This window comes from Lipotes vexillifer, unplaced genomic scaffold, assembly GCF_000442215.2.
Source record: "Lipotes vexillifer unplaced genomic scaffold, Lipotes_vexillifer_v1.1 scaffold1035, whole genome shotgun sequence".
In the NCBI taxonomy this organism is placed as follows: domain Eukaryota; kingdom Metazoa; phylum Chordata; class Mammalia; order Artiodactyla; family Lipotidae; genus Lipotes; species Lipotes vexillifer.
In genome coordinates this window covers 880,465-891,105 of record NW_006772073.1, presented here as the reverse complement: position 1 = coordinate 891,105, position 10,641 = coordinate 880,465, and the positions used below count along the sequence as shown (strand labels likewise).

Here is a 10,641-nt window from a genome sequence, read left to right as displayed (position 1 = left end):
AAGTTCAGAAGACATGCCTGCACAAAACAAATGAAGAAGTGAAAAGATCAAACTAAGAAAACTGCTTTTTTTTTGTTTTAGTGTGAATGTCTAGAAAAGTGTATATTGTCTGAAAAGAATTGCTCTATCAATCTCTACAAATGTTTCTGTTCCCGTGAAAACTCCGTGTGCATTACTCAACATATGTACCCATCAATCACTACTAGTTTGAACTGAGGGTTAGTGTGGTAAAATTTTCCAATAGAATAACAAGTGCTAAAATGTCACTTCCTAAAACTGAGATAAATAAATAATAATAATAAATGGAACGCCTTCCTTAGGAAAGGAAAAGACTTCATGTGGCTTTGAGGCCAAAGGTCATTGGGGCAATCCCTTCCTGCCTTTTACCCACAGGTCCACAGTGTGCCAGCGTTAGCCCCAGAGGGGTCTGAGAGACACACCCAGCACTTCAATGGGGTGATCAGCTGAGGGAACCTGAAATTTGGGAAAACTCCATTTGGAAATGAAGTATTTTGGAAGGAAACTGGCTGATGCCAAACTAGACTGTTTATTCTTTTGGATCTTTGGCAGCAAAAATGTACACTGTGCCATGGTCACTAGATACACAGATGAGGGAAGCATGCTATGATAAATATTTACTGCTTGAGATGTTCTTCATAGTTCCTGGATTCAATGCCCCGATAGAAGCAGCAAATATTCTCATGAGTCCCTTTTTCAGATTGCAATTCTTTTTCCCTACAGGTCAAGAGCAGTGCAGCTCCGGATACCTTCCTGTACGGGGATGTCCACTGGCAGCATCCTGGTGCTGGCCAGGTCCACAAGCTGCACCTGACTCACGTACGTGTCTGGGAAGTCCAAGAAGGGATTGTTACTACTGGGACACAAGACACAAAGGCCTTTAGAGTTATAGTAGGTTTTAAAGACATGCAACTAACTGGTAGGGGTTGTGTGCGCATGTAAACACCTTAATCACAAGGTCCAAAGGGACAATTCTGTCTCACCTCAATTTGGCTTCCTTGAATTCTGTGGAAAAGTCTAGGTTAATGAGCATGTTCTTTTTCAAGAGCTCCTCTTCTGGCAAAAGGGTTAGGCTTTCTGCTGCATGCAAGTTGTACCATGTTAGGTGGAATTATAACCTTGTTACTGTTTTTATATGGAAATTAAGTATGGCTTAAAGAGATGGATATGAGTGCCAAGTTGACAAGGGGTGGACCTGTGATAGTTAAGTTTATATGTCAACCTGTCTGGATCAGGGGATGCCAAGATATTTGATTAAACATTATATTTGTGTCTGTGAAAGTGTTTCTGGATAAAATTAGCATCTGAATCGTTGACTTAGTAGATTGCCCTACCCAATGTGGGTGGGCATCACCTAATCCGGTGAGGGCCTGAATAGCACGAAAAGGCTGAAGGAGGAGGAATGTGCCCCCTTTTCTGCCTATTGTTTGTGATGGGATATTTCATCTCTTCTTCTGCCCTCAAACTGGGATTTACGTCATGAGCTCCCCACAATCTCAGGCCTTTGATTCAGAGGGAATCCCATCACTGGCTTTCCTGGGTTTCCAGTTTATACATGGCAGGTTGTGGGACTTCTCAGTCTCCATAACTGTGTGAGTCAATTCCTCATAATAAATCTCCTTTTATATCCTATTAGCTCTGTTTCTCTGGAGAACCCTAACTAACACAGACACCATAAATAGTCACTCTCTTGCACTGCTGGTAAACTGCTACAGTCTTTCTGGAAGGGAATTTGTGAGTGTACTTCTAAAGCCTTAAAAATAGCCATGCTTTTTGAGATTACAATTCTACATCTAGAAGTTAGCCAATAGAAGTATCTACGGATAAATTTACAGATTTCTCCACACAAATGAACATCTCAGTATAGTTTAGGAAGCTAAAAAATAATTAGACATAACTTAAATGTCTCATTATTGGGGATTTATCAAGAGAATTATTTTATCCTTCAAAGTTACACTGTGAAGGTTATTTTTTGACAGAAATGGGTACTCTTGTATTAGTCTTATGTAACATGAAGTTATAAAACAGAATGTGGGGAAAAGTGGTGGGGCGGTGGTGGTATGATGAAGTGGGAGATTAGGATTGACATAAATACACTAATATGCAGGAAATGGATAACTAATAAGAACCTGCTATACAAAAAATAAATAAAATTCAAAAATTATATATGGGTAGAAAAAAGTCTAGAAGGGAATCATCAAAATATAACCAATGGCTGTTGTGGTATAGTAGAATTAAGAGTGATTTTTCTTCTTTTTCCAATTTTCCAAATAGTTTGTAATGTACTACTTTTAAATTTCATATATTTACTGTTATTGTAAAATATGATAGTTTATGACAACCAAGAAAAGAGATTTATAAGATTGGAGAAAACAAGGACAAGGGATAAATTCTAGACCCTAAAAATAAACCAAAGAACAGAATGTACTTATGATGCCACTTTTATATATAATTTTTTGACACAAACCTGCATTCCTACAGAAAATGGAATTCTGTTTTAAAGTCAAGGGTGTGAAAAAGGAGACAGCAATGATGGGATTCCTCTCAGAAATGAAAACTGAGTCTATAAACATCACTAGTTCTAATAACTGTCTCCAAAGAAGTTAAGATATAAAGATCAAGAACTTTATTTTAAATGCTCTTTTAAAACCTCAGAACTTTTGTCACTTATCCTTTTCAAAAACTGCCTCACTATTTCCCCATAGTAAATAAATCAATCATTTATTTACTAAATATTTTTAAGGACCTATTATGTGCCAGGCACCTTTTTAGGTGCTGGCGCATGAGCCATAAAGAAAACAGTCATTGTTCTCATGTTAGCATAGTCAGGTTCACAGTAATTGACTTTAAACAGCCTAATGTGTCAATGAGTGATAAATGCTGTGAAAAAAATAATGAGGCAGAGTGAAGAAATAGAGAATGCAGCCTCTTTACTTAGCTGACATTTGAATAAAGACCCCAAAGGGAGTGAGGAGGTAGGATAAGCTGAGTTCCAGGGGAAAAGGAGTAGCATTGCAAGCAAAGATGACAGGATGATGGCCCTGGGTCAGGAGTGTTCGGTGGCTTTGGACCAGCAAGGAGATCAAAGAAGCTAGAATGGAGTAAGGCAAAGGCAGAATGGAAGGGATAAAATTAGAGAGGTAATAGAGAGTCAGACAACATATTGAGATGAGGGTTAGCAAGGAAATTCTTCAATTATGAAGCCTTATGTCCAAGTTTTACAAGAAAGCAAGGAGCTGGATGGATTCTATACAACTCTGAGAGTCTTAGGTGAAGGGAATCCCCAAAGGTAATGACTGCCAACAGGTAAACAAAACAGGGTCAATATTTAGGTCTATTGACAGGTGTGAAAGGTATCTGGAGACAGTTTGAGGGCTAAGAAGGTGGGGCTGGGGTTTCCTTGAAACCCAAAATGATTCAGAAATAATTTGCATTATAAATATATTTTCAAATAAAAGTTTATTTTTGAAAATATGTTAGAAAGTGTCAGTGGGTGCTCTTATTGGGTAACCTAGCATGAAGAATGAATATCCTCCGGTTCACTTCTGTAGTTAGTTTTGTTTTTCTTTCAGAGAATAAGCATGTAGAGGCTTGCAATGGCTTGCTATAGAGAAAAGGAGTAATTTGAATTTTTCTCCTGGACTCAGAAATGATCCAGATTATTTGGCAGCTTGACTTCTTCCAGTTTGCTTTGCATTTGCATTTTAATATAGTGCCAATAGACATAACTATCTTCTTTGAACACTTTATTCCTTTCCTTTACAGAGTAGTAATTCTGGTCAGAGGACAAAATAACAACTTAAAATGAAACCTCTGATGGAAATCAGGCCAAGCAATTGAAATAAATAAATTTAAAAAGAAATCCTACCTCAAGATGTATGTGTAGTGGAGTGAAATGATACACTCCTGCTGTTTCAGAAAAGATGAATTACTATAAATGCTGCCTAAACAAGAGATGAAACTTCAAAATATTGGCAACTGAAAAAACACAGAGCTTAACCAAGGAGAGGAAAACACACCATGTAGATTTGCTATGTCCTTTTAACCATAAATGCCTTAAAATTTGTTAATTAATTAAACATTATTGTGTGTATATTCTGTGCCAAGGACTATGCTTGGCACTAGGATAACTCAGTCTAGTAGGGAAGAATGGTAAGTGAACTAATTGTATTATAAACATAATGAAAGAAGTAAGCTCACAGGAGTGCGGGGAGTTACTGTAGAAACACAGAAAAGACTGAAGAACTGGGAAAGGCTTCCTGAAAGAGATATTGCTTGGGAACCCTGAAATTTAGGATTTGAAGGATGGTGCAGCAGGAACATCCTTGGAAAAGAGTCAAGAGACCTACATTCCAGTATGAACTCTACCATTAACTAAACTTGAGACTTGAAAGGTCATGGGAAGCATTCATGAAGGGAAGAGACAGGAAAAGCAAGGATGCTATGAAAGTAAAGAATGGTGGCACAGCTTGGAAAAGACTGTGGGCCTTGAGGAGTGTGGCTGTAGCCCTTTGACCAGCTACGCCTAAGGAGCTGCTTATTGTGGGTTTCCTGGACTCAAGAGAGGCAGTGCTGGTAACTTTAGTATTTTTCCTGCATGTCCTCTATTGTCTATGGACTTTTCCAACTCCTCCATAACCATTTTTGAAAACAAAATGTGATCTAATCCATTGATTTTCAATGGGTGGTCCCAGAATCTCCTGCAATACAATCACCCAAGGTCCTTATTAAAAATGCGGACCCCTGAGTCTTACCTTAAGGTTGCTGAATCAGAATATTTGTACCTACAGTTAGGAAATCTGTATTTTAACACCCTTATTAGGTGATTTGTTTGCACCAACTCATTCTGGTCCACCTATTCCATCCTCCCTGCCAGCCACAGAAACTGGTACCATATTTGTACTTCCAAACACAGACATGTTGGGGATTGAACCCCATGACTCTCAGTCCCCACCTGAGTGGGTTTTCTACTCTACTGTGTAATTTCCTATTTTTGATCCAACAATTTAAACTTATTTAGTGTTTCCAGAAGTAATGTGGAGCGATTCTTATGTTAGGCTGTTAAGAAGCCAAATAGGAACTTAAATTGTGCATACGGTAATATTTTTAAATTACCTGTGAGCAAAAATATTCATGGAAAAATACTGAAAGGAAACACAACCAAATGTTAGCCATTTTTGCCTTCATGGGGCAGGAATGTTGTCTTTATTCATCTTTCTCTCTTCCCATATATTGTATCCTCCAAAACAAGCACATATTTTATAATTTAAAATAACAATAACTTCATTTAACCTGGGATAAAATTAAAATTGAAATGCCTAAAGCAATAAGAGACCCTCAGAGAACTTTCAAAGCCTCTGGTAAATTGTGTTTTCAAGATTTAACCGTCTCTGTTGGCTCTGGCCTCCCAGATGGTATGGATCTGCTCAGTGATCTCTGACCTCACTTGATTTCTGAAGATGTCCTTTGACCATCAAACTCTGCCCTACTTTTCCTGAAAAATTAAGTCATTAGAAACTTTGACTCACGGACGAAAAAGGTTTGGAAGGTTTCAATTTGGAAGATGAATAAAAATCACAGGGAGTAGTGTCTGTTCACTTCTAAAACTCTATAAATCTTTTTTTTTGTGAGAAATTTTAAAGGCAGGCTTTAAATTCTTGATCTAGGATTTGAAAGTTAACGAGCATAAAAAGAAATTAAGATATTCTTCCCATATAGAGATAAAGCCAAAATTTTTAAAGATTTTGATTTTCTTTTGGTAATTGTTTTAATTATGAACTGAGTGATTATTTATAAATTTATTTTAAAATTTTTATGTAATATACTGCTATTATGTACAATTTAGAAAATAAAAAATAATATTAACTATCCATAGTTTTGCTATATATTAAAAATACAGTGTATTTTCTACAGTCTATGCATAGGTCTGTGAATAATTACATATAATTTGGATTCTTACAATTTTTTATAATATTCTAACATATTTTCATGTTACTATATAGGCTTTTTTTTAACATCTTTATTGGAGTATAATTGCTTTACAATGGTGTGTTAGTTTCTGCTACATAACAAAGTGAATCAGCTATATGTATACATATATCCCCATATCCCCTCCCTCTTGCATCTCCCTCCCACCCTCCCTGTCCCACCCCTCTAGGTGGTCACAAAGCACCGAGCTGATCTCCCCGTGCGATGCAGCTGCTTCCCACTAGCTATCTATTTTACATTTGATAGTGTATATATGTCAGTGCTACTCTCTCACTTCATCCCAGCTTACCCTTTCCCCTCCCCGTGTCCTCAAGTCCATTCTCTACCTCTGCATCTTTATTCCTGTCCTGCCCCTAGGTTCATCAGAGCCATTTTTTTTTATTCCATATATATGTGTTAGCATACGGTATTTGTTTTTCTCTTTGTGACTTACTTCACTCTGTATGACAGACTCTAGATCCATCCACCTCACTACAAATAGTTCAACTTCGTTTCTTTTTATGGCTGAGTAATTAGAAACATCATTGAACCAAAAGATTTCTGATACTAAAATCATCACAGCACTAATTTATTTTGTTCAGATTATGAATCTACTTCAAATCACCTAAAATATGCTTTTGGTCTCATGACACATTTAAATATTTAAGAGGAGTTGCATTCTAGTTTCCATTGTCCTATGATATAATGAATCATATCTAGGGGAAACAGTGATAAGGGGCAGCATAAGTTTAGGTGAAAAAAACTTACTTTTAGCTCTCATGAAGGTATCCATCTAATGGATATTCATATAAAAGAATTTATGACTAAATAATCAATATTATCAACTTCTTAAATAGAAAACCTAACTTGTGATCACAAATGAGTTTGACCAAATTTTTGTGATTCTAATTCTAATGGGAACACTTCCCATTCCCCTGTCCCACTTTAGAAGCTGTAGCCCCTTCAAGTCTGGTATAATGTAGAGAAAACAGACAGCTATTGGGCTTGGAAAATCTTAGGCAACTTTTACTGAGCTGAGCATTGAAATATTTCCAGATGGATATGAACTCTCTGAACATCTGGGTACTGATATATTACCTGGAGACCTCCCTATTTATTCCTCAATAAATCAGATGGCATCCAAAGCTAGATAAATCCTTAACATGAAGAAAGAAGGCGGCAAAATATTCTACAGTAAATGATGTAGCAGGTAACTACTGGTTATACATAAAGGAACACTGGTTAATAGAAGGCACTGATAGTGCCTAATCTTGGAGACCAGAAATAACAGTCCCAGGAAATTTGAGTCCAGTTTCCCTGCTCTTTCAGTAGGGAGCTTATTATAGCTCCCTCAGTTTCAGTTAACTCTCATAAAAAACTTCCCAAGCAATTTTTACATTAGAATTTCCCTTCTCTTTCCTATAGTGACACATGCTCTTTACATTTAAACTTAAATTGTCCCACATCAATCACCTAGTAGCTCACTCTGGGCTTTAGAAAAGATACAGCTGATTCACAAAACAAGCAGAGTGCAAAGTGGCTCTCTTCCCTAACTCTAAATTCAATTCATCATGCTGATATCTTGAAATCAGCTACTGTGAGAGTACTTTAAACCACAGAAATCAGCACATACTTTAAATCAGAACCCTCACCCCCAGCCCCAGGGGCTTGTCCGACCAGCCCACCACTGTTTGTAGAGTTCTATGTATGGCTAAAGCATAAGCATAGTCTGATAATCCGCGCACTTGGTGGCCTTGATATTAACATAGATGTTCTTTTTTTTTTTTTTTTTTTTTTTTTTGCGGTACACGGGCCTCTCACTGTTGTGGCCTCTCCCTTTGCAGAGCACAGGCTCCGGACGCGCAGGCCCAGTGGCCATGGCTCACGGGCCCAGCCGCTCCGCGGCATGTGGGATCCTCCTGGACCAGGGCACGAACCCGTGTCCCCCGCATCAGCAGGCGGACCCTCAACCACTGTGCCACCAGGGAAGCCCAACATAGATGTTCTTAATTGGCTCTCACTGGCAGTATGATCTAGAGTCTAGACACAATAGCATAAACAGCTTGCAAAGAAAAATGAAAGACGAATTTATCATTTAGGAGCATTCCAGAGTGACCCACTGTACAAAGCATAGAAAACCCCCTTCCTCCCCTTAATTCAAAGGAGAAGAAGACAAAGATGAAGAATGAAGAGGAGCAGGAAGCAGAGGAGGTGGAGGAGAAAAGAAGGAAAAGGAAATAAAAATAGGGAGGGTGGAAAAAAGGCTTGTCAAAAATCCTGCTTTTTCCACAGTGGCCAAAATGCATGGTCATCATTCATCCTTTGTTTCAGAGGCACTTTTACTATGCATTTTATTTCTCCTTTTCTTTTCTTTTATACCAGTATTAGAGTATCCTACAACATGCCCTATGATTAGTACAGAAGCTTTCTGGACCATGCTTTGCTTCTGCACCTCAAAATCCAAGCCTGTCTACTCCCTTGAGGGCCCTAAACTCCACTAATGACTCATAATCAAATGTTCTATTTCTAAGACTCATAATAAGGGATTCTCAGATGTAAAAGAAGCAGTCACAGGCAAAATAAGATTAGATAAAAGAGACTGAACTTGAAGCACTGCTCTTGGAGAGATCCAAAGGTTTAAATCAGACTCAATATAAAGTTGGCTTTCAGAAAAGTAAATTTCTTATTAAACTGCTAGCTTGACTCCAATTTCTCAAAGACCCTTATTATAGTTGATTGCAGTTTAATACTAGTCAAATATTCACATCTTTAAAAATATATTCTAGGGCTTCCCTGGTGGCGCAGTGGTTGAAAGTCCGCCTGCCGATGCAGGGGACACGGGTTCATGCCCCGGTCCGGGAAGATCCCACATGCCGCGAAGCGGCTGGGCCCGTGAGCCATGGCCGCTGAGCCTGGGCGTCCGGAGCCTGTGCTCCGCAACAGAAGAGGCCACAACAGTGAGAGGCCCATGTACTGCAAAAAATAAAATAAAATAAAATAAATAAAAATATATTCTATTGAGACTTTCTGAATATCAGATAATAGCCAAGTGAGATATCCAAATTTCTCATTCAGGCAGCTCAGATTAGATGGTTTCATAAATTATATCAATGGTTCAGCACATACTCAGCAGTCTCAAGATACAGGACGGGGCTTCGCTGGTGGCACAGTGGTTGAGAGTCCGCCTGCTGATGCGGGGGACACGGGTTCGTGCCCCGGTCCGGGAGGATCCCACATGCCGCGGAGCAGCTGGGCCTGTGGGCCATGGCCGCTTGGACTGCGCATCCGGAGCATGTGCTCCGCAGTGGGAGAGGCCACAGCAGTGAGAGGCCTGCGTACCACAAAAAAAAAAAAAAAAAAAAAAAAAAAAAAAAAAAAAAGATACTGGACGATTTCTGTAAGTCTACATATATGTCTAAGTATAATTGGTATCCCCATGAATCGCAACAAAAAGAAGGTGAAGGTGAAACATAGGTACTATAATTTGCAGTTTGCACCATATTTCAGGTGCATTTCTGTTTTGACATTATATTCAACTTAATTGCCTTTTTCAATCAAAATCTTAATTGTATAGTTAATTAATGCTAATTAGTTGATGAAGTATTATAATTAACTGTGTACACTTTCTATTATGTGATTACATCTCTACATAATTTCTTTAAAACTAAGCTTGTCTATAGATGCCTCTAAATGAAAGTATGTAAAAAATTACCTCTAAGTGTTAATATTTAGAAAGATCAAAACATATGAAATTAGACCTTTTATTTTGAAAATTAAATTCTAAACTCCTCTTCCCAAATCAAGAAGTTAAGACTTTTTCTCACTAAAAAATAAGGAAATGTGATTTAGAAAATGCCTAAGTTTCCAGCCCTGTGGTAGAAAAATTTATAGTTTTAGGTAACAAATTCTCTTAAAATCCTTCATGAATTATTTAGATCACTATTTCCCTAATTTGGCCATGTATCAGAATCTCTTAGGAAGCTTTTAAGAATATAGATCTCAGGATCTCTGTCTAGATCAATGGAGTCAGGACCTTTGGGGTGGAGCTCAAGAATTCATATTTTCAAAAAATTTTTTCTCCAGGTTATTTTTATGTGTAATCAAGTTTAGGAATAAAATATTTTAGATAGTTACGTACTTCCTACCACCACTTGCTATCCCCACTCTCATTCTTCCACATACTCCAAAAAGCAAATCTACATAAACGTGAAGCCGAGTACCAAATTTAGAGAATTTGAACTGGTCTGACTTAACATGTAGTTCACAAAGTTCACTCTGGAGGCCCCTGTGGAAAAGGCAAAGACAGGAACTTTTACCATCCATAGCTATGGCAACCATGATACCAGTTCAGAACCGGGTGGCTTCTGATCAGGACCTACATTATAGAGAAAACAGTGAAGATTTAAAATATGAACCCAAATCACAACGCTTGATACTCTCAATTGCCAGCTTTGATTTGTGACCTGTTGCTTCTTGCACATCAGCAACTCTTTTTTGCATCCTCTACTGTAAAAAGATTTAGGAATTTATAAGTGTTAAGTTCCTTGAACCACAATGGGATTCTAGCTGTAAAACATACAGTGAACTCAGAAGGTCATTTTGGTAGTGTGGGTTCCACCCAGAAATTAGAGTCTAAGAACTTGAATGCAGGTAATT

General features: G+C 38.0%; 1 pseudogene; it reads right to left on the bottom strand.

Moving 5' to 3' along the window:
• Positions 1–411: 411 nt before the first annotated feature.
• On the bottom strand, positions 412–10,323 carry LOC103073722 (WD repeat domain phosphoinositide-interacting protein 3 pseudogene; annotated as a pseudogene).
• Between the last annotated feature and the right edge of the window lie 318 nt (positions 10,324–10,641).